The 23,073-nt window shown below is 44.7% G+C and overlaps 1 protein-coding gene and 1 non-coding gene across 2 annotated transcripts in view; one reads left to right on the top strand and one right to left on the bottom strand.

The window, feature by feature from the left end:
• Positions 1-23,073, top strand: part of LOC110302302 (CMP-N-acetylneuraminate-beta-galactosamide-alpha-2,3-sialyltransferase 4) — a 106,570-nt gene that overhangs the window by 9,783 nt on the left and 73,714 nt on the right. The gene's annotated exons all lie outside the window — the stretch shown is intronic.
• Positions 20,329-20,472, bottom strand: LOC115032019. Its single transcript, XR_003837667.1, has one exon. It is a non-coding gene; the product is annotated as a small nucleolar RNA SNORA48 (small nucleolar RNA).

The following is a 23,073-nucleotide window of genomic DNA, read 5'->3' as shown; positions in this document are numbered from 1 at the left end:
CCACAAGGTGTCAGTGTTACCAAAGTATTCTGACCATTAGCTCTCCAGCACCAGGCATCCTCGTCAGGGCCTATCTAGAGCCTGTGTGGCTCCCGCCCCCGGCCCCACCCCTGCCCTGCCACCCCCACCCCCCCACCCCCCATGCTTCTCTGTTCTCAGTTTCTGAATTACAGCTCACTATGGCCTATCCCATGGGCCTTAAAGTGAAATTCCTGCAACTTTAGTCCTCTGTGCCCAATACACTGTTGTATCTTTTTTTTTTTTTGCTGATCTCTGGCTCTTCTCAGCCTTTTCTAAGCAGGGTGCTGTCCTGGACTCAGCATAAACCATGTTTGATGGATTTCTTTTGGTATTTCTCCCATGACTGGTGATGTTTTCCTCTAATTCAAACCTGAGAGTATGTAGTCTCCTCTCCCATTTTTTCCCTCCAGATTCTCAGCTCACCAAAGTAAGTAGTCCCTCATGGTTCCTTACACCAGTGACACCAAGGAGGGAGCATGGGCTTGGGAACTAGGCTTACTTAGGTCCTGAGCCAGAGTTAATCCCTAATAGCATCGTTCCTCTGTACAGTCACAGCAGCCCCTCTGCATCCATCAGGATGGAGGTTCCCTTTCTAGCCTTAGTAGACTTGGTTATAGGATATCACAGCCTACTGAGGGTAAGGAGTAAATGTGGGTTCAGGCAGACTGGGGGTGGAGTCCTGGCTATGACATTGGCCATTGGAAAGGCCCAGGGCATTCTTGTTCACTTAACACTTGAAGTTCTGCTCTATCCAGATGTTCTAGTAGGTGAGTCCAAACAACATGTGTCAATTGTCTTTGGGTTTTGAGGGGAAGACAGACAGCAAACAAGTGAACAGTGTCTGAGTGGCCCTGGGCAGAGAGCTGCCCGGACTGTGGGACCAAGGGGGCTGTGCAAATGAAGGCCACACACAATCAGAGCGAGACCTGATGACTGACTGAGAAGGAGCCAGCTCGAGAAGGATGGGGGAGGGGTGTTCTAGTCTGGAACAGAAGTGCAGGGGAGAACAGTGACTGAAACATGGGCACAGGAAGTGGGCGAAGTGACTTTAAGAATTGCCTTTGTTAACCCGGACTAGTAACTGAATACATCTCAATGGGACCCTTAGGAAATAGATAAAAAGGAAGTCTTTTACAACAGCTTTTAGTCTCTGTCTTCAGTGAGAGATACATTTTATTTTATGGCTTCATACATACAAATAAATGCACATGAATATAAGTGGACCAGAAGTTTCACAAAACAATATGACTTTATGATAGAATCACCAGTATTTATTTCAAGTCTTGTTTCCTTTTCGAAATACTGGGTTAGCCTCCTAAAGTGATGTCACGGGTTCCAACCCACTGAGATAAGTAAGGTGTACCAAGTTCTTAACACCGCAGCAGGCATATGGTACAGATTGAAGAGTGTCACTATGTGACCGTAACAGTAAGTTATCTCTTAATGTGTTTACAGCTTCCCCAGTGTCTGATCCTTGACGGATCACACAGGAAATGTGGCTGGCCCTGACCCTGGTAGGTGGTAACCATGAACAGCCTGTGGGCCAGTCTGTTGGCATCTCACATGATTGACCTTCGTGTGTCATCCTGATAGGGCAGAGCCTGTGTTGGCTACTCCTCTGCCATGGCTCCCTATTAATATGGTCTTTCTTTGAGGTCTATGTTTCCTCTCACTCCGAGAAGAAGGGGGAGATAGTGGTGAGAGGTGTGGCTCAGAAATACAGGCGACCTTCTAAAAGGCCGATTGTTTACCTGTTATAAAGCAGGGTGTGGAGTCTCAGGTTTACTGGAGGAGACAGGAGGCTCTGTGTGAGAGGCCTAGACAGGGAGCAAGGGATGAGATCTTGGGAATCACTCTTTTGGTCGCCTAAATCACTCAGGACTTTAGCCACAGGCCAGGATTTTCTACTTTGTACTCTTTATAGAGGCAAAACTCAAAACTCTGGAGAAAGGAGAAAGGATCTGTTTGGGAAGATTAGCTATTCTCAGGAGAGTTTCCCTGGCAGAGCTGTTTGTGATAGAAAAGACGAGACTTAGTCAAGAAGCAGTAGAGAAGGTGGATAGCCAGGTAGAGTCTCAAAGTGGACAACCTCTCTCTGGCAATGGAAATGAACTATAGCTGCCTGTATTCGTGGAGGCTAAGTCATCAGGTGGGGGCAAGAAGTCCACATGATGCGATTCTGAGGACCAGGCTGATCTAAACAGTATGGTGCTTAGGTATGCATGCTTCCGTAACAATGTTGAGAAGACAGTAAAGACACACCCTGAAATCAAAATGGTGGGGCAGAGCCAGGAAACTCTACGTTATGGATATCCTTTTTATTTTAGTCCCTACATGGTACATGCCACACACACACACACAGAGAGAGAGACTGAGACTGAGACTTGCTTTTTATGGATACGAATATGTTTCCTAGTTAATAGTTAAGAAAAACTGGCCCTTTTTTTAGGTGGATTAAAATATTTTCCCACACATTTGAATGGCTCTGTCATCATTCTTGCTTTTTTTTTTTAAAGTCACTATTGTTGAAAGTGAAAGTGTTGAGTTTCAGACTTCTAGATTTTGGACATTATCAGGCTTTCGTTTCTGCATGACTCCTCTTCTCTGGGGCAGGGGAGCGACCAGGCTAGATTATTTTATCTCCTGTGGATAAGGGAGCCCTATGCTATTTTGGAAGGTACCCCAAGATGATACCAGTCCTGATCGAGTGGAGCAGTGTGGCAGATCCTCCAGCCATTGGAAGAAGCCCAAGTACCAGGGTCTGTTGGTGTCTCTCCAGCACAGACTGGCACAAGCCTCTGAACCTATCCGCCGTGATGTCCTCGGCAGCCCTCCCACTGCAGCTGAGCCAAGGGACAAGTTACATGAACAGTGGCCAGCAAGGAATGGCTTGCCAGACAAGTCTCAGCCAAAACACTCACAGCATGCCATGATCATCTAACATGAGAAATACTGTAGGCTTACAGCCATCGAACCAGAAACAGTCACTGAATTGTGGAGACTTAGTTTCTCTGAACGACAAGTGGGGAATCAGAATGCTGGCTTACCTACCTAAGAAGGTTTCTTTACCATATGAGATCATGGAATCTCACGTTGAATGGAGATAAAATGTCAGGCTTTATTAGTAAATAGCTCTTAACTTGAACTGTTCAGCAGAAAGTCTCTGTGGGAGGGTTGGGCATTTGTCAGAGTGGGATGTGTAGTTAGTTGCCTGGTCAGATAATCAGATAGCACCGGGAGGCTTATAATGGGCATGAACAGACTCCTTCTGCTGTGCCCCCTTCCCACCTCACTTCTCAGAAGCAACCACACCATGACCAGTGTTAAGGAGACCCTGTCTGAAAAAGAAAGGAAGGACGGATGGAAGGAGGGAGAGAAGAAAGGAAAGAATCTACTCCTTTGCCTCCTTCTTCATTCCCTGCACTCCCAGTCTTTATATATCTGCCTTTGGAAGGCTCAGTGTCTTTAAATGTAGCTGGTTTTTGTTTTCTGGTTTTGTTGCTGTTTAATGCAAATCAGGTGAAGGTATGAGTGTGTCCAGCTTTCCCACTGTCTCTTCTGCCTTCTGCCACCTCCTTATTTCCAGCACTGCCTTTTTAGCACATTGTCTTTTGTAGTTCTTGTAGCACCAGGGATTGAACCTGGGGCCTTGAGCATGCTAGGCAAGTGCTCTACCACTAACCTGTATCTCCAGACAGGATGGGTAATCTTTCATGCTTTGTCTCAGTATTGGTTCTAAGTTGAAAAGTCACTGAACAGCGCTTTCCTTGCTTTGGCATATCCGTAGTATTTGCTGCATGCAGAAGCAGGATGCTGGTATTGTACCTTCTCTCCTACCTTCATAGTGGATATCACCAGGCTGTGTAGAGTGCCTGTGACTCCAAGGTCAGTGATTCTCATTTCCTATGTTCCAGTAGTTCCTCCGAATCATACTGCTTTTTAGTCAGTAGCATTTAGTCAGTAACCAGTGGGTTTTTACAGCTTTTACGTTTTTTTTTTCCTGGTGTTTCTAGTTGCCTCTCTTCACTGTGTTTGGAAGAATGCTATGGCCTTTCTCCCTGCTCCTAAAGTGACTCGCACATTGGTTTCAGTTTGGTAATTCATTACATGGCATACGCTACCTTTCCGTTTGCAGGAAGCCCTTTCCTGTTCCTCCTGTCTGGACTGCCCATGGTGCCGGCGTGCCATGCAGCTCTCAACCAGAGACTTCTTTTCACAATTTCCCTAGGTCAGACTGTGTCTTCTAAATTCGGTGTCCTTTTCTTTCTTGCTTTCCTTTCTTGATTAGCTGAAGCAACTATAAAATAATTCCACAGAAAGATATGTGGGAGTAAATCCTGAACCCTTTGTTTTGTTGCTTTCCGGTGATTTGTCTAGTTGAATTAATTTTCCCTTCAAACATTAAAAACATTGATCTGTTGACTTCAAGCCATCTGTGTCACTGTTAAGATATCTGATGCCAGTGCTAGAGAGACTGCTCAGACATTCAAGGCTAGGCTCACAACCAAGAAGACAACATAGCCGATGCCAGCCTGATTCTCATTGATGTGAAGGAACCTTAGGGTGGGTTTTTTTCTTTTTATTACCTTCATTAGGTATTACAACATATTCTGTTGATCTTTGATTCTGAGAGCTTTTGTTTTGTTTTGTTTTTGTTCGGTGTCTACATTGAGCATTCCTATCTATTGCTCTGAGTTATCTGAGGCCATTTAGTTTAAAGTCTTCCATCATTCTTCTGCTCTGTGCACATGTTTTTCTCCCTGCTTCTTTGATTTCTTTTCACTCATTTCTTTTTGCTTGACCCCACCCTACCCCCAATGTTATACTGAAACTCTTGTGTTGAACACAACACTTCCAAGATTGAGGTTTTTTTTTTTTTTTTTCCCCCCCGAGACAGGGTTTCTCTGTGTAGTCCTTGGCTGTCCTGGAACTCACTCTGTAGACCAGGCTGGCCTCGGAACTCAGAAATCCTCCTGCCTCTGCCTCCCAAGTGCTGGGATTAAAGGCATGCGCCACCACACCCAGCTAAGATTGAATTTTTTTAGTTGTTTTACCTTCTCCATGTCTTTTCCTACTCTAGTTTGATACATAGTTTTCACTTTGTGTCCCAGGTGTTTTAGTGTGGGCACTCCTTTGGCATCAATATGTAAATTCTCTGGTTCTCTAGTTTCACTCTCACAGTATCTTGCTCTTGCTTTAGGAAAGCTAAATTGTGTTGGGTTTCTCTGACACACTAATTAGAGATGTTGTTTTTAAATTATCTCCTGACCCTGAAACTATTTCATTCCTCTGGGATCTGGTTCCCTTGTTTATCTTGGTCATTCTTCTTCAGGCTTCTGGTTTCCCTCAGTGTCTGGTGATGCACAGTAGCTCATTCATACTTAAAAGTGAAGCATTAGGTGCATATTCTTGAGGGCAGATGTTTGGGCTGCTAGCACAATGGTTGATCTCTTTCTACAGTAGGCCTCTGCCCTGAATGGGAAGCTCCTGTGGTACTCTGTAGTTGGGAGAGGGGCTTATTGGCTGTTAGACTGGGTTTCAGTGGCACAGTTTGACTGGTACTCTAAGTTCATGCTCCCAACTGAAGAATAATATGAGCTGGAGACCCTATCAGGCCTACAAAGCTTCAGATATTTAGTAGCTGGCTTTTTATAGAAGTTTGTCAACTTTTTCTCTAGTTCCTTGGTTTAATATTTTGGAGGCCAGCCCTCCTGTTTTCACCTGGCATTAGCTGCTTCCCCTGGGATGTGGCAGCGATGGAGCCAATTAGTGCACTTGTTCTGCAGACAGCCCTTAAGTTGATCTCAGTTTTCAGCTTCATTTCCCTTCCCATCCTCAGTAGCTGTTTCTCAGAACCCAGCTTTCCTCCTGGAAGATCTGATGATCTCTATGTAGCCTACTGACTGCCTATGTGGCAGCTTCCTCCTGCGCTGTCCTATATGTTCACACTGTGCTATTAGTTTCAAGGAATGAATTGGTCCCATTCCTCCTGACTCCCACCTCGTTCTTGGCAACCTTGTGGCTTTATTCATTTTACTGCCATTGCAGTGGACCTTTTTTGTTTATAAAGGCAGTGTCTCACTATGTAGCCCTGGCTGGGTTGGAACTCACAGATCCACTTGCTTCTGCCTCCTCAGTGCTGGGATTAAAGGTGTGTGCCACAACCTCTGGCCTATGTGGTAAGCTTTTTTTTTTTTTTTTTTTTTTTTTGGTTTTTCGAGACAGGGTTTCTCTGTATAGCCCTGGCTGTCCTGGAACTCACTTTGTAGACCAGGCTGGCCTCGAACTCAGAAATCCGCCTGCCTCTGCCTCCCGAGTGCTGGGGTAAGCTTTTTTTTAATGACCAGGGAGTCACCATTAAATAGGAGTTGAGTGTCTCCCACATATGTCTACATTTGGTGGCTGAGGTTCCTGTAGATATCTGTAGCATAGAACGCAGCAAGTTGCCGGGCAGTGGCGCACGCCTTTAATCCCAGCACTTGGGAGGCAGAGGCAGGTGGATTTCTGAGTTCGAGACCAGCCTGGTCTACAGAGTGAGTTCCAAGGCAGCCAGGGCTGTACAGAGAAACCCTGTCTCAAAAACAAAAACAAACAAACAAACAAACAAAAAAGAACACAGCAAGTTACATCATTGAGAGCACACCAGAGAGAATCCAGACAGATGGAGACCTTAACATCTCCCTCACTCCTATGTACACATTCCTGGGTGCTCTTGTATAGTGGGTATGTGTACACACACATGACAAGAACCATGGACATCCACCTTTGTAAAAAGTACATTCCTTTGAGCTAGCATTTCCTCTTCCTGATATCTGGCTCAGACACAAGCTCATGTGTATGAATGAAGGGGTGAAAAATATTCAGTGCAGCATCATTTGTGATAGACCAAAACAAGAAGAGAACAACTTAAATGACCCTGTGAGGTCAGTAAAGCATGGTGTATGCATATCTTGGGCTACTCCACAGTAGTACAGAAAAGAGGGAGATCCAAGGGGACCCTGGGGAGCTCAGGTGATCACTTGTTCTTCAAGAGAACTGAATATGTGTATGCTCATATTAAGATAAACACATAAAAGCAAAGGCTGTGATGAGGACCATCTGATGAATGTTAGTATTGAAAAAACTGGGGCAGGACTGGTATGGTGGTATAAGCCTTTGATCCCAGCACTTGGATCTCTGAGTTTGAGGCAAGCTTGGTTTACAGTTCCAGGCCAGCTTAGGATATATAATGAAACCCTGTCTAAAAAAATAAGAAGAGGTAAAGGAATGGGGTTAGACATGTGAGTTCTTCAAGACTAGTGTTGTGATACTTGAATACATAGACAGTTTTTAGGTGCTAACTCATCAAGTAAGATGGGTGCAAATTAAAAAAAAAACCAAAATAATAATAAAGACCTGTCTGAGGCCTCTGCTGCTTCCTTTACAGCGTGCCTTTGACTCTGGTCAGGCGGAACCTATCAGTTAACCACTGAGTTTTGCATAGCTCCAAACCATGTGTGTTCCAGCTGAGATGACCCCTGAGTATCTCTAGCAGTGGTTCTCAACCTTTCTAATGCTGTAGCCTTTAATACAGTTTATTATGTTTTGGTGGACCCCCCCCCCATAAAATTATTTTTGTTGCTACTTTGTAACTGTAATTTTGCTACTGTTATGAATTGTAATATAAACATCTGATATGCAGGATATCTGATATACAGCCCCTGTGAAAGGGTCATTAGATCCCCAAAGGGGTCGAGACCCACATGAGTTAGGGAGCTGAGAACTGCTGCTCTAGGGTATGTATCAGTGAGGGACAGCCCTAGGAAATGTGTGTAGCCTCTTCTAGATGGGCAGAGTTTGATGCTGTGGAGGGCTGGAGGTAGACAGGGTTGCAATGCTGGTTTGTTGCTGTTTGTTTGTTCCCTTTGGTATTTCTCTGTAACAGTCCTGGCTGTCCTAGAACTCACTTTGTGCGATGCCAGCTTATTAGCAGGACTGACTGGAAGTGAGCTCTACTGAGCTGGTATCACTGCTTAAAGGTGACAGGTTTCTCTGTCTTTGCTCATGCGTTCTTTGCTGGTGTGTTTAGTTAACCTGAGTGTGCCAGGGCCCTTAGAGGGACAGCAGAAGATATTAAGCAGAATGATTCCAAGGTGGGAAAAACCCTGATACCCAACTCAAATTCTTGACCCAGGACCTGTGCCCCCTCTTCTGATGGTTTGACTCCCGTGTCTTCTACTGGCAACAGCAGTGGCCTCTCTTCTCAGCACACTCTTTAAAGGCTGGAGGAACCGTTTCATTCAGAGCACTTAGGAATGAGTAGATGGAGAGTAACGAGGAGTAGCCAGCACAGCGGGAACTGTGTGCTCTTCTCTGCCTTCCTCCGATGGGGACAAGGTCCCGAGGCTCTGAGCCTCCTTGCCCAGTGACAATGGGTGAAAGCTGATTGCTTGCAGCAAGTCCCATCACCACAAGTGATGGTGGCTGGTTCTGTGTTTATTCCTCACTCGTACGTCTAAGTAGGTCACAACCTAGAATTCCCAGCTTCTCTCTTGGGGAATTATCCGGTGCTTTGGCCTTCTTTCCCATGCCACAATGTCCAGGGGTGCTACATCAGGAATTGGCACCCAACGTTCCTCTGAGTGAAGCAAGCAAATACTTTGAATAGGAGAGCTAAAAGGAGTGCTGTCTTCTGGAGTGTTTGGCTCCTGTGGTCTGCTGTACTCACCTCCATAAGAAGCAGGTGAATTCTCAGCTCTAAGACCAGGGCTGTCATTCAACAGTTCTGCAATCTCACTATGAATCAGCTCTCTGACTTCTGAAGTGGAGCTTTTCAGAGAGCTCTTTGCCCCACTGCACCATTTGCTGTCCCCAAGACTACCATTCCAGCTACCAAATTTGCCTGGGGACCAGGAGACCTAGGGGTTTTGTTACCTGGTGCTGTCACATGCTTCCTTTGGAACTTAAGGTGTGGAGAAGTTGACTACAATCGTGCTGAGGGTTTTGCTAAAGTCAGCATCTGCCTCCCCTCTGTCTTCAGCAGCATCCTGAGTTTTTACAGAGACAGGTCATTAACAGCAGAAGCTTGCTGCAAGGATCTGACCCACCCTCCGCCACGCTAACCCTTCATGTGGAGGTCTGTTCAGGCCTCCCCTGAGTACTTCCACGGTGCAGGACAGTGACACCACACCAAAGCCTGTGACCAACAGCCAGCCTCCACTCCTCCCTCTGTCTCTCCAGCCAGGGAACATCCACAGAGGAAGAATGTGAATGCAGATCAAGTAGGTGGTCCTTCTACCTGCCTCTCCTGAAGGCTTTCTGTAGGAATCCTGTGACCCACTGCCCTGCTGGGCCTGCTGATTTGTGTGTTCCCTCACCTGGCTAGCTCTAGGAGGCCCTTGAAGTGGTAGGGATCGAACTCCAATCATGTTCCCTGCTCTTGCTTCTCTGTCCTCCCAGGGCCGCATCTGGGTCACATCAGTGGAAACTGGCTCATCAGAATGAAGGGAAAGCAAAAGCCACAGACAGAGACATTGAAATGACCTCATCCTGCTCCAGTCCGGGGCTTGGCTGGGGAAAGCTGCCTTGTTTGAACATGTGTGTAGGAAGGAGAGCAGACTGTCTGTGGTTTGTGTTTTCATGTTCATGTGCTGCAGCATTTTCCTGGGGATTTGGCTAAGCTGGCCTTGGCAGTGAGTGGCAGCAGCTGCTCTTAACTTTCTTCTGGAGAGCCCCGCTTCCCACCTCCAGGAACAGTTGGGTTTCTGTGTCCAGCTTGGAGAAAGAGGGGCTTTACTTACTGCAGAAGGCCTTGCAGGAGATCCACAGGTCTGCTAAAGTCAAGGTGGAGCCATCCTAATCAGAGCCTTATTTAGCCTGCTCATGTGAGCCACAGAGAGGAGGACTATGTGGGCTGCTGTTCAGCTGGAGTGCATCAGTGTGACCATCCCACTGCTAGAACATTCTTGTGGATAATGAGCTGCTGCCAGAGCCCAAGGGCTGGGAACACAACCACTTGGCTCTTCTTCTAAACTTCTCTACCCCATGCCTCCCTCCTCATGAGCTCATACTAGTGATGGGGAATGGGAGCGGGATGGGGAGCATGTGGCGCAAATGTTAAGTCACTCTGTGAACAGTCAGCTAGAGCAGGGTCCTCTCCAGTTCTACTCTGAATATTCTAGTGCCTGTTTTCCAGCCACAGCAGGCTACAGTCTACAGCTTACTATCCAGTCACACTGGCACCTCATGTCTGATAGCTTTAGTGACAGCTGTCTTTGTGTTTAGCAGTAGGGTTGGGACATTCGTGTTTCTATTATCTGATAGAGCTGCTTTTGGAAAACATGGCTATAGCACAGAAGATTATGGCCCTATGGAATGAGGAAGACTGCATTCCATAGAAAAGCCAGATCCCATATATTCTGACCCCAACCTCCACTTAATAGTGTGTGAGTGGCTCTGGGCAAATTGCTTAACCTCTCTAGGTCTGTTACATTTTTGGGGACATGTCTCACTATATAGCCTAGCTTGCCATGAACCTTGCTGTGCAGGCCAGGCCAGCCTTGAACTTGTAGTCCTGCTCCTACCTCTCAAGTGCTGGATTATAGGTGCACACTACCACTCCCTACATTTTTTTTTGTTATTACTATTTTTGTTTGTTTGGTTTTTGGTTTATTTTTGTTGTTGTTTTGAGACTGGGTCTTGCTGTATAGCCCAGCTGGCTTTGAATTTGCAATTCGGTGGCTGTTTAGAAGGATGGCTTATTTTTCTGTTTCTGATGTGTTATTTTTCCTCCAATGTATTTTTATATATAGTGATGCATTCTTGTTTTAGAAAATTGCAATAATAAAAATGACTTAAGATTTTGATTCTGTAAAAGTCTGCTGCTAGCAGGAGTGCCCTCTCTTCATGCTGGAGTATATTCTTCAGGCTCTTTGGTGCTATGCATATGCAGTTGTATGTACACACACTTCAAGTGCTTTGTAATGCATTCCTTCTTCTTTAGACTGTATCGATACTGGTCAGTTCTGTAGGTAGACTGTGGCCTAGCTACCAAAGCACCTGGATTCAACCTCTGTTGGGATGATAGCACACAACGAAGTCACTGCTTCTAGTGGTGGCACACGCCTGTGATCCCGGCACTCAAGGAGGCAGAGGCAGGCCATCTTTGAGATGGAGATCAGCCTGGTCTATAGAGCAACTTCCAGGATAGCCAGAACTATACAGAGAAACCCTATTTCAAAACAACAAACAAACAAAATTGCCTTATAGAACACATGAATGAACTAATCAAGTGGCAGTAAATAGCTTCAAAGAAAGATAAAGCATTGGGAAGAAGGCAAGACGGACATATAGGATTCTAGTTTCAAGGGGCAGTCAGAATGCTCAACCAAACATGGCCTATCAAGTTGCAGTTAAGTCTAGGCACCTCCCATGTATTAAGGTAGATGAGTCAACCCAGTATGAGGAAAAGAGTACCCAAAGCAGGCAAACAACATCCAGAAACAACCCCTGCTCCCACTGTTAGGAGTTCTATAAGAAGAGCAAGCTGTTTAACTGTAACACATATGTAGGGGGCCTAGGTCAATCCCATGCAGGTTTCAAACTTATCGAATCAGTCTCTGTGAAGTCCTGTGAGCCCAAGTTGGTTGATTCTGTGGGTTCTTGTGCTATCCTTGACCCCATCTGTAAGAACAATCCTTCCTCCCTTCTTCCACAGGATACCTTGAGCTACACCTAATGTTTGGTGGTGGGCCTCTGTGTCTGTTTCCATCTGTTTCTGGATGGAGACTCTCTGATGACAATTGGGTTAAACACCCATCTATGAGTATAGCAGAATATCATTAGGAATCATTGTCTATTCTAGGTCTCGGGCTATCCAGCCTCTGGGTCCTGGTCCTCCAGGCAGTGTCAGGGGTGGGTTCCCTCTCTTAGCATGGATCTCAAGCTGGACCAGTCATTGGCTGGCAACTCCCATAATTTCTATGCTACCTTTACCCCAGCACATCTTGTAGGTAGGACAAATTGTAGAAGTCTTGCCTGGTTATAGGAAATGGCCAGTTCAGGTTCTGTTTCCCTCAGTCCCAGGAGTCTTAGCTAGGGCCACCCTCATAGATCACTGGGAGTTCCCCCTCCCTACCACCTTTCCCTCCCTAGTTCCCTCCCTCTATCCATCCTGGATGTCTATTTTATTTCACCTTCCCAGTGAGATTCAAGCGTCCTCCCTTGACTCCCTTGTTATTTAGCTTCTTTGGGTCTGTGGATTGTAGTATGGTTATCCTGTATTTTCTGGCTAATAACAACTTATTAATGAGTACATATCGTGTTTGTCTTTCTGGGTGTGGGTTACCTCACTCAAGATGATCTTTTCTAGTTCTATACATTTGCCTGTAAACTTAATGATGTCATTGTTTTTAACAGCTGAATAATACTTCATTGTATAAATGTACCATTTTCTTTTTTCATTCTTCGGTTGAAGGACATCTGGGTTGTTTCCAGTTTCTGGCTATTACAAATAAAGCTGCTATGAATGTAGTTGAACAAGTGTCCTTGTGGTTTTGGGTGTATGACCAGGAATGGTGTGGATGGGTCTTGAGATAGATTGATTCTTAGTTTTCTGAGAAACCGTCATACTGGTTTCTAAATGGCTGTACAAGTTTGCATTCCCACCAGTAATGGAGGAATGTTTCTCTTGCTCCACAGTCATAACAGCTCATCTATAGCATGAGCTGTCACTTGTGCTTTTGATCTAAGCCACTCTGACAGGTGTAAGATGGAGTCTCAGAGTTGTTTTGATTTTCATTTCCCTGACAGCTAAGGATGTTGAACATTTCTTTAAGTGCTTCTCGGCCACTTGAGATTCTTCTGTTGAGAATTCTGTTTAGATCTATACCCCATTTTTAATTTGGTTTGTCAATGTCTAGTTTCTTGATTTCTTTATATATGTGTATTGGAAATTAGCCCTCTGTTAGATGGGGGGGTTGGTGAAGATCTTTTCCCGTCCTGTAGGCTGCCATTTTTCCTATTGATGACAGTGTCCTTTGCCTTACTTGCCTTACTTGCCAGATTTCCTGTTTTATGAGGTCCCATTTATTAATTGTTGATCTTACTGTCTGCACTATTGATGTTCTGTTTAGGAAGTTGTCTCCTGTGCCAACATGTTTAAGGATATTCCCTACTTTCTCTTCTATCATGTTCAGTGTTTTATGGTTGAGCCCTTTGATCAACTTGGACTTAGGTTTTGTGCAGGGGGATAGATAAGAACCTATTTGTATATTTCTACATGCTGACATCCAGCTAAACCAGCACCATTTGTTGAAAATGCTTAATTTTTTCCCATTGTATATTTTGGCTTCTTTGTCAAAAATCAAGTGTCTATAAGTGTGTGGATTCATGTCTGGGTCTTTGATTTGATTCCATTGATGAACCTGTGGTGGTTTGTATTTGCTTGGCCCAGAGAGTGGAACTCTTAGGAGGTGGAGCCTTGTTGGAGGAAGTGTATCACTGTGTTACCTAGCTGCCTCTAAGACAGTCTCTCCCAGATGCAGTTGGATCAAGATGTAGAACTCTTAGCTCCTTCTCCAGCACCATGTCTACCTGGATGCTCCTGTGCTTCCCACCATGATGATAATGAACTGAACCTCTGAAAATGTAAGCCAGCCCCAATTAAGTATTGTCCTTTATAAAAGTTGCTTTGGTCATGTCATGGTGTCTCTTTGGTAAAATGAGAATTTTTACTATGTTAATCCTACTGATCCATGAGCATGGGAGATCTTTCCATCTTCTGATATCTTCTCTAATTTCTTTCTTCAAAGACTTGGAGTTCATGTCATATAGACCTTTCACTTGCTTGGTTAGAATTACTCCAAGGTATTTTATATTATTAGTGACTATTGTGAAGGGTGTTGTTTCCCTGATTGCTTTCTCAGACCTTTTATCATTTGTAGATAGGAGGGCTACTGATTGTTGTTGTTGTTGTTGTTAATTAGTATCCAGCTACTTCCCTGAAGGTGTTTATCAGCTATAGGGGTTCTCCAGTAGAATTTTGGGGATTGCTTATACATAGTATCACATCTTCTGAAAATAGGGATATTTTGACTTCCTCCTTTTCCAATTTATATCCCCATGATCTCGTTTAGTTATATTATTGCTCTAGCTAGATCTTCAAGTACTATATTGAATAGACATGGAGAGGATGCACAGCCTTGTCTTATTCTTTATTTTAGTAGAATTGCTTTGAGTTTCTTTTCATTTAATTTTATATTGTTTATTGACTTCCTGAATATTGCCTTTATTTTGTTTAGGTAAGTCCCCTGTATCCCTGATCTCTGCAAGATTTTTATTAAAGGGGTGTTGGATTTTGTCAAAGGCTTTTCCAGCATTTAATGAGATGATCATGTTTTATTCCCTCCTTTCAGTTTGTTTATATGGTGAATTGAACTGATATTTTCATATATTGATTCATCCCTCCATCTGTGGGATGAAGCGTACTTCTTCAAGGTAGATGATCTTTTTGATGTGTTCTTGGATTTGATTTGCAAGTATTTTATTGACTATTTTTTGTCAATTTCTTCTATTGCTTCTTCTACAGCTGAGATTTTTCTCAACCACTGCTTGTATAGTGTTGTTGATGCTTGCGTCTGTAGTTCCTGTTCACTTGCCTAGATTTTCCATCTCCAGGATTCCCTCAGTTTATGTTTTCTTTACTGCTTCTATTTCCATTTTCAGATCTTGAACAGTTTTATTCATTTCCTTCATCTGTTTGTATTTTCCTGGATTTTTAAGAGGAATTCATTCATTTCCTCTTTAAGGACCTCTATCATCTTCATAAAATTGGATTTAAAGTCATTATCTTGTGCTTTAGCTGTGTTGGAGTATCCAGGGCTTGCTGTAGTAGGTTAGCTAGGCTACAGTGGTATCATATTGCCCTGCCTGTTGTTGATTGTGTTCTTACACTGGCTTCTAACCATCTGGGGTTCTTTGTGTGGCTTCCAATAAAGTAGGAGTCTCCTGCCTGAGTGCTGGGCTGGCCAGAATATGAGGGTGGGGCTGGGGAGCCTGTGGTGCTGTTGGTGGTGTCTTACTTGGGGTCCGTAGTTCTGGCATGGCCTCTGGTAAAGCAGAAGTCTTCTCCTGAAGTTATAGGCAGGATCTTTAACAACTTTTTAAAGTTTAAATTTTAAAAGAAATCATTGTGTCTGTGTGTCTGTGTCTGTGTGTGTCTGTGCATGTGTATTCAGGTACTGGCAGAGGTCAGAGGCATCATGTCCCTTGAAGCTGGAGATAGAGGTGGTTGTAAGCTGCCCAACATGGATGCAGGGAATCTAATTCTGGTCCCTTCTAGAATAGTATATGCTTTTAACCACCGAGCAATCCCTCCAGCTCCTCCAGATTTACTTTATTATTATCATACCTATTTATTTATTTTGAGCACAGGAAGGGTACTGGTCTGCCACGGCATACATGTAGAAGTCACAGTCCAGTCTCTTCTTCCATCATGTGGATTCTGGGACTCAATCTCAGGTCATCAGATGTGGCAGCAAGCATCCTTGCTCTCTGAGCCCTGTCTATATCCCTAGCCAAATTCCAAAGTGTGACAACAGAATAAGGATACTTTGAGATGTTCCAAGTTGCAGACTTATCTCTTTGTTCTACCACTGTAGAAGCAACTTGAGTTTGCCCAGTTATCTTTCTGTGTGGTCCCTGGGCCAGCAGGATCAGGCCACCTGGGAACTTGTTAGATGTACAGATTCCCTGGCTCTACCCCAGGCTTCACAAGTCAGGTGGCTGTGCTGCACATAGAAACCGTGAGTTTTTTGGCTGATTAATGTTCCTTGTTGGCATTCAACGTGCTGATGAAGATATCCAGCTTTACATACAGGAAAAGAAACATAAGCTTGTCGGGGTCCAGCCTCGACAGGGGATCAGAGTTCTCAACAGGAGGCAGGGATATCTGGAAGGCACATAATAAATACACATAAATATACACAGACTACTTTTTGCGTATAAGCTGACAGTCAGTTTTTTAAGGCTTAAAGTTGCTCTCTCTTCTCTCTCAGTCTCTGATCTCTTTCTCTCTGGCTCATAGCCTCGCAGCTTGAGGCTACACACGCTCTGCATTCTCCTGTGTGCTCTGCTTTCCTCCTATGTGCTTTTCTTTCCTTGAACTCTCATGCTCATACACACCTCTGTGCATTCCCCTTTCACTCTCACACACACACTTCACACACATCATATACACCACATATACTCTCCTTTCGCTCACACATACTCCACACACACCTCACATTCTCTCTTCACTCACTCTTCACATGCTTTTCTCATGCTTGCTCGCCTTTTTCTTGCCCCAGTCTTTTATTGATACTCCAAAAGCAGGTTAAAAAAAAAAAGACATTGTACATTCATTGCCAAATCAAATTCAAAAGAATAACCATGTCCCACAAAGAATCAAGAATTACAATTGTTCCCCAAACCTTCAAGCTTCCCTATTCCCAGGCCTATAGCCAAAATAATAATAATAATTGCNAACTTATCATTATTTAAACTTTAACTTATTATACTTCAGAGCTCAGAGCTCCAAGGCCAGCTACTTACATTTTCTTGTGAAGCTCTAGTGATAAATGACATGGGCAAAGCTGCCAGGCAGTGGCCAGAAAGAATCAAATTAACTCTTAACTCAGTAGTTCTGCTAGCTTTCTGCTTCTGCACATTGCAAACAGTGACTCTCCTAAGAGTCCCAGTGTTTGACTTAGTTTTACTAATATAAGATTTTACTTATTCTATACTTGCTTATCCAGGAACCACTCTCAAATGTTATGCAAAACTCATTTCTTAACTTCAGTAGTTTTTTTTTTTTTCTTTCTTTCTTGAGGTCCCAATGTTGACTCTATTTCATTTTCTAATAATTTCTTCAAACTTTCTTTGCAAGTCAAGCATTAATCTGGAACTGCCAATGTACAGTTATTGCATTGTTTCCAAGATGAGAGCACACAGAATGTACCTGGGCCATTAGGACTGTGCTATGCTGTGTCCCATGCCTCAATTTTTAGTTGTTTAAGAATCATTACATCAGCCGGGCAGTGGTGACTCATGCCTTTAATCCCAGCACTTGTGGGGCAGAGGCAGGGGGATTTATGAGTTTGCGGCCAGCCTGGTCTACAGAGTGAGTTCTAGGATAGCCAGGGTTACATAAAGAAACCCTTTCTTGAAAAAAAAAATCATTACATCAAGGAACATCTAGTTTCACAGAATTCACCAGAGCAGAAGGAGAAAGAAATAAGAAAGTCAGATATAGGGATGGAGAGATGGCTCAGTCAGTAAGAGCACTGACTGCAAAAGGTCCTGAGTTCAAATCCCAGCAACCACATGGTGGCTCACAACCACCCATAATGAGATCTGACGTCCTTTTCTGGTGTGCCTGAAGGCAGCTACGGTGTACTTATGTATACTAATAAATAAATGTTTTTTTTTTTTTTAAAGAAAGTCAGATATAATAGAATAATTATGCACACCAAGGCCAACTAAAAAGCAGTCGTGCACAAATGAAATCTATACAGCTGTTGTCCAGGGCTAAGGTTAGGAGAAATGGGAACAACTGTTTTTTACAAAGAGATGCTGTGGGTTACTGAGATGTCTCCATCCTGGCCTACTTCAGGCAGTCCCCGATGGTGGGTCCCCTGGAGGGATGTGTCTTCCGCTTCTCAGGGTCCTAGATGCCATCCTTTTCTACAAGGAACTGCTGTGGGCTTCTGAGATGTCTCCATCCCAGCCTACTGCAGGCAGTCCCTGTCATTGTATGCTGTTACCAGCATAAGCTAAGATGTCCCAGTTTACAAATTTGATGATTCTATACTGTTAACAATAGTAACAGGAGGTATTTTAATCCTTTTATTTGGGAAGCTGTTCAAAATATAATGTCTTCTTCCATTGACTAATAGAAATCAGCTTTAAAAACAATGAGTTGGGTTAGAGGTGATAGAATTCTTGTTTGGCATGCATGAGAGTCTGGGTTCATTCTCCAATACTTCTCCAGTATAGCAGAACAATAACAAGAATAACCAGCAGATGTGGTGCCACATGCCTGTAATCCTAATACTTGGAGGAAAGAGGCAAGAGAATCGCTTCGAGATTGAGACCAACCTGGCCAGGGCTTCATAGCAAGATTCTTTTCTCAAAATAATAATAATAATAATAATAATAATAATAATAATAATGATAAACAATAATAGTAATTTATTCTTATTTTAATGGTATATATACCTCTGGCTCCATGTATTTTTCAAAACAGGAATAATTTTAATGGTAGATACAGCATATCTGTGATGTAAATTTTGGTGCTAAAATTTGTTTTGTACCTGGCATGCTAGTGCACGCCTTTAATGCTAACTAACTAGAGGCAGGTGGCTCTCTGAGTTCAAGGCTAGCCTGGTTTACAAAGTGGGTTCCAGACCATCTAGAGCTATACAGTGAGATACTGTTTCCAAAAACAACAACAACAAAAGTTATATTAACTTATGCTAATTAGACAAACTAATGGGCTTCTTTAGGACATTCTTACACATGTATATAATGCATTCTTTTGTTGTTGTTAGCTTTTTATTCTTTGTGAGTTTCACATCATGCATCCCAGTCCTGTTCATCTTGCCATCCCTTCATATCCCTTCACCCTTAACAACCCCCCCCCCCAAATCACACAAACAAACAAAAATCAAAGCATAGGAAATATCTCATGGTGGAAGCTGTAGTGTGTCACAGTGTGTCCCACAGTACATCCCTCTTTACTTGCAAAATGTTCATTGCAATGAGTCTGGTTCAAGATCTCCAGCATTTGTGACACCATCAATATTGGCTCCTCATTGGGACTCCTCTCAGTTATCCTGTTGTTTTTCCATATTCCACAGCTTTGGGTCAGCCAGACTGCCCCTTTTACATGTCCCAACCTATTGTAGATGATTTAGATTTGGGTGTGGGCCATCTCAGAGCCCTGAATCTGGGCCTGTGTGAGATAGCTGAGCTGGTCAGCCGTCTTAGTTTCCCTTTTTCCTACCACCAGGGTGAGTTCTTCAGCACTGACTGCTTGGGTCAGGTCACCCAATGGCACCATCAGCAGGAGTCAAGGTCAGTTTTCCTGCTTTCCTGCCTTAAGGGCCAGCTCGCTGCACCCATACCTCCATAGCCAGCTCCACTGTTCTCTGTCAAGGCAGAGGGCTCACTTCCCCAAATGCTGCAGTCTTGGAAGGCTGGGCCAGTTCTACCATGCTCACATCTTTAGGGCTGGCTAACCTGTGTCTTCTCCATCAGGGCCATCTACAATGTGTTGTGCAGACAAGGTGCAGGGCCCACTCTCCTGAGTTCTACAGGGCTAGCTAGCCCTCTAGTTCTCATGTCCCCAAAGCCAGCTCTCCTGACTGCCGGAAGGTAGTGAGGGAGCAAGGGGAGGGCATCACCCCTGCACCCAAGCCACCTCACGGCAGACAAGTGGTGGGGTCAGCTTACTTGATCTCATGACCCTGGGGCCAGCTTTTCAGATTGCAGCAGGTGGTGGGGGTAGCTCGCTCTCACCCTTGGGGCTAGCTCACCTGCACCCCTTTGACCAGGGCCAGCCCTACTGTGCTGCCCAGGTGAGGTTCAGGGTCAGCTCTCCCGAGTATTGCTTCTGGTAAAGGGCAGGGCTAGCTCTCCCCAGCTCATGACCCCGTGGGCAGTTTTCCGGTCTGCCAGAAGTGGTGAGGGGTGGGGCATCACCTCTGTTCCCATGCCACCCACAGGAGACAAGTGGTGGGGTCAGCTTTCCCACACACGCTCTCTGGGCTGACTCACTCACACCCCTGTCACGACAGCCAGCTCCACTGTGCTGTCTGGTCAAGGTGCAGGGCCTGCTCTCCTGAGCACTGCAGCTATTGAGGAGCCGGAACAGTTTCGCACAGCCTCTGGACATCCACATGGTCCCTGGTGGCTGCCCCAACCACAGACCCAGCATGGTCCCCGGTGGTGCGGCTGGCCATTCACAACAAGCTACTCCTCTCTACCCTTGAGTCTCCAGTTCCATCTTTCTTCATAATGCTCAAGCTGTTCAACTTCTCAACTTCTCTTTCTCTCCCACCTGACCACCACATACTCGCACCTTGTGGTAGCTCCTGCTGCAGGTTGGCCACGAGGCTGGATCCTGGGTGGCATTGCCCATCTCTGCTAATATGGAGGCAAGTAGTGCCTTGTGGCCTGCCTGTGTTGTGTGCTGGAGGGCAGGTCTTTGGGTAGCATGGTGGCCCACAGGTTTCTGTATTCCTCCTCCCGTGCTCCCCTACCTGGATTGGATTTGATTTGATTAGATTTTTATGAGTCCTAGACATAAAACAGCTTTGGCTGCCAAGCCAGACATCAAGCCAGGATAAACAAAGGACTGCCATCTGCTCTGCCCCTGACTGATGTAAGAACACCACCACCAACAAGGTGTCTCTTTGCCCACTGCCAAGAGGGAATGTATTGTCTTAGATAGGGTTTCTGTTGCTGTGATAAAAACACCATGACCAAAAACAGGTTGGGGAGAAAAGGATTTCTTCAGCTTACACTTGAACAGTACTGTTCATCATCAGTGGAAGTCAGGACAGGAAACCAAACAGGGCAGGAACCAGGAACTGATGCAGAGGCCATAAAGAGATGCTGCTTACTGGCTTACTCCCCAAGGCTTTCTCAGCCTGCTTTATTATACAGCCAAGGACCGCTATCACCTGGGCCCTCCCTCGTCAATCACTAATTAAGAAAATGCCCCCACAGCTCGATCTTGTGGAGACCTTTTCTTAATTGAGGTTTCCTCTTTACAGATAACTCTAGTTTGTGTCAAGTTGACATAAAACTACCCAGCCCATGATTGTTGATCACATTACGCTTATTCTTTCTTTCTCCTCCTCCCTTCCCTTGGAGACATAAACAGTGATTACCCTCTCCTCATGCAGTCCTGACCGCAAGTCAAGGTGCAGAGTGAACTCTGGGGAACCAATGAGTGAGTTTATTGAGCAGACAGTGAAGGATACAGTCAGGAGTGTGGGGGACTTTAAAGTAGTCACACCGGAAGGTCCACACCTGGATGGTCACTCTCCCTTGGCTATGGATGGAGACCCTTCCCCATTCCCTTTCCATCTGTATCCTCTAGTTTTCCCAAAGACTCCAAGGCCGGCACAACTAGGACAGAGTTGCATACTTAACAGTGGTTGGAAGGGTGGCTGGACGCTTAGATAAGGATCCATGACTCCCTGTGCCCTCCTCCCAGGACAGAACTCAACACTCAGCAGAGCCCAGCTATAATGATCTTTGTTGAGTAAGCCCAGCCAAACTCCTAGAGATGATAGCGATTTGGCTCAGAGGATAGCCCTGTATTCTTCCACTTTAATGACTTTTAAGAAAAACCTAGATTCCCAAGGCTCCTATTTCCAGGTCTTCAGATGTGGGTACATGACCTGGAGTAACTGCAGAAACCAAGGAAAGTAAGAAGGGGACTATTGCTAGGGGTTTGGCAACAGAGATGTCCTCTAGCTCTGTGAGTATTGCTGCTGCAAAAGACATATTTTCATTTTTGTATTGGTTCCTGTCTTATTGAAACAGGGTCTTGCTATGATAGCCAGACTGGTCTAGAACTCATGATGATTTTCTTACCTTAGCCTCCAGAGGACCTGAGAGTACAAGCATGTGCTACTCGTGTGTGTGTGTGTGTGTGTGTGTGTGTGTGTGTGTGTGTGTGCGTGCGTGTGCATGCGCACATTCATGTATGTGTTTTACTGGGGATTGAATCCACAGTCTTTAGCATGTTGGATAAGCATACAACTACCAAGTCACATACTGAGCCACATATGGGCTTGTTTTACCCCCCTAGCCCCTCCAAGGTATTATTATGTAACCTCGGCTGGCCTGGAAATCCCTGTGTAGACCAGTCTGGCCTCAAACTCAGAGCTCTGCCTTTGCCTCCCCAGTGCCAGGATTAAAATTGTGTAATACCACATCCAGCCCTTAAGATTTGTTTTGTTTCTTAATTTTTATTACATTAAAATTTTTGTGCACATATTTGTCTATGTGGGGCTGTGGCCTGCTAGAAGGCATCATGGAAGTCAGAGACAACTTTGGGTTGGTTTTCGTGGGTCCCAGGAATGGAGCTCCAGAGAGGGGGTCATTGGGTACCCTTATTCACAGAGCCATCCTACACACTCTTATTTTTATTTTTTAAATTATGTGAATGTCTGTGGGGGGGGGGAGGGGTTGTGCATATTTGCTGGTGGGTTGAGATGAAGGCATCCAGTCCTGTGGAGTTACACACAGTTGTGAGTTGGCTGATATGGGTGCTGAGAACCAAACTGGCCCTCCACAAGAACAGAATGCGCTCTTAACTGCTGATCTCTCTCCAGCCCCCACCCCCTAGTTTTATCTTTTTAATGTCTGAATAGTATTCCTTTCTATGTGCTTTTAAATTCTGCCTACTGATTTACTCAGTAAGTTATTGTAGAAAACTGAAAATATCTGTATGCTTTTTCTAATGAAAATTCTAAGAAGTAATTTCAAAAGTAATGGCAACTTGAAGTTTAAAGACTACTGCTTCAGCCAAAAAGGAAATAATCACAAAAGCAGAAGACCACCTCTCCAGTTGCCCAGTTGCCGTCAAAGGGGAAGGCAGAGGCTCCAGGAAGACATATTCATTGCTCATGTGCCTGATGAGTTTCAATATGTCTGAAGAGTTATGTAAACAGGAAAGTGGGTTTTGAGATGCCCCTGGGTTTCAGTGTGCTGGGGTTTCCTTGTAATCCAGTTGAGGACTGTGTTAGCAGTGAGGGTGAGGCAGGGTATAGTTTTCATAGATAATCATTGAGTGGCCTGTGGGAGATATGCATTTGCGTCTCCTGTTCCCAGGCATATTTTTAACAGATGTTTGTGTGTTTATTGACCATTGACTCTTGACCAAACTCTTGATAAGATGATCTTAACGGAAAATTAATGATGTAAAAAGTAATTACTGGCTGGCAGCGGTGGCGCACACCTTTAATCCCGGCACTTGGGAGGCGGAGGCAGAGGCAGAGGCAGAGGCAGAGGCAGAGG

Source organism: Mus caroli, chromosome 9, assembly GCF_900094665.2.
Source record: "Mus caroli chromosome 9, CAROLI_EIJ_v1.1, whole genome shotgun sequence".
Taxonomy (NCBI): domain Eukaryota; kingdom Metazoa; phylum Chordata; class Mammalia; order Rodentia; family Muridae; genus Mus; species Mus caroli.
This window is presented reverse-complemented; position numbering and strand designations above follow the sequence as displayed.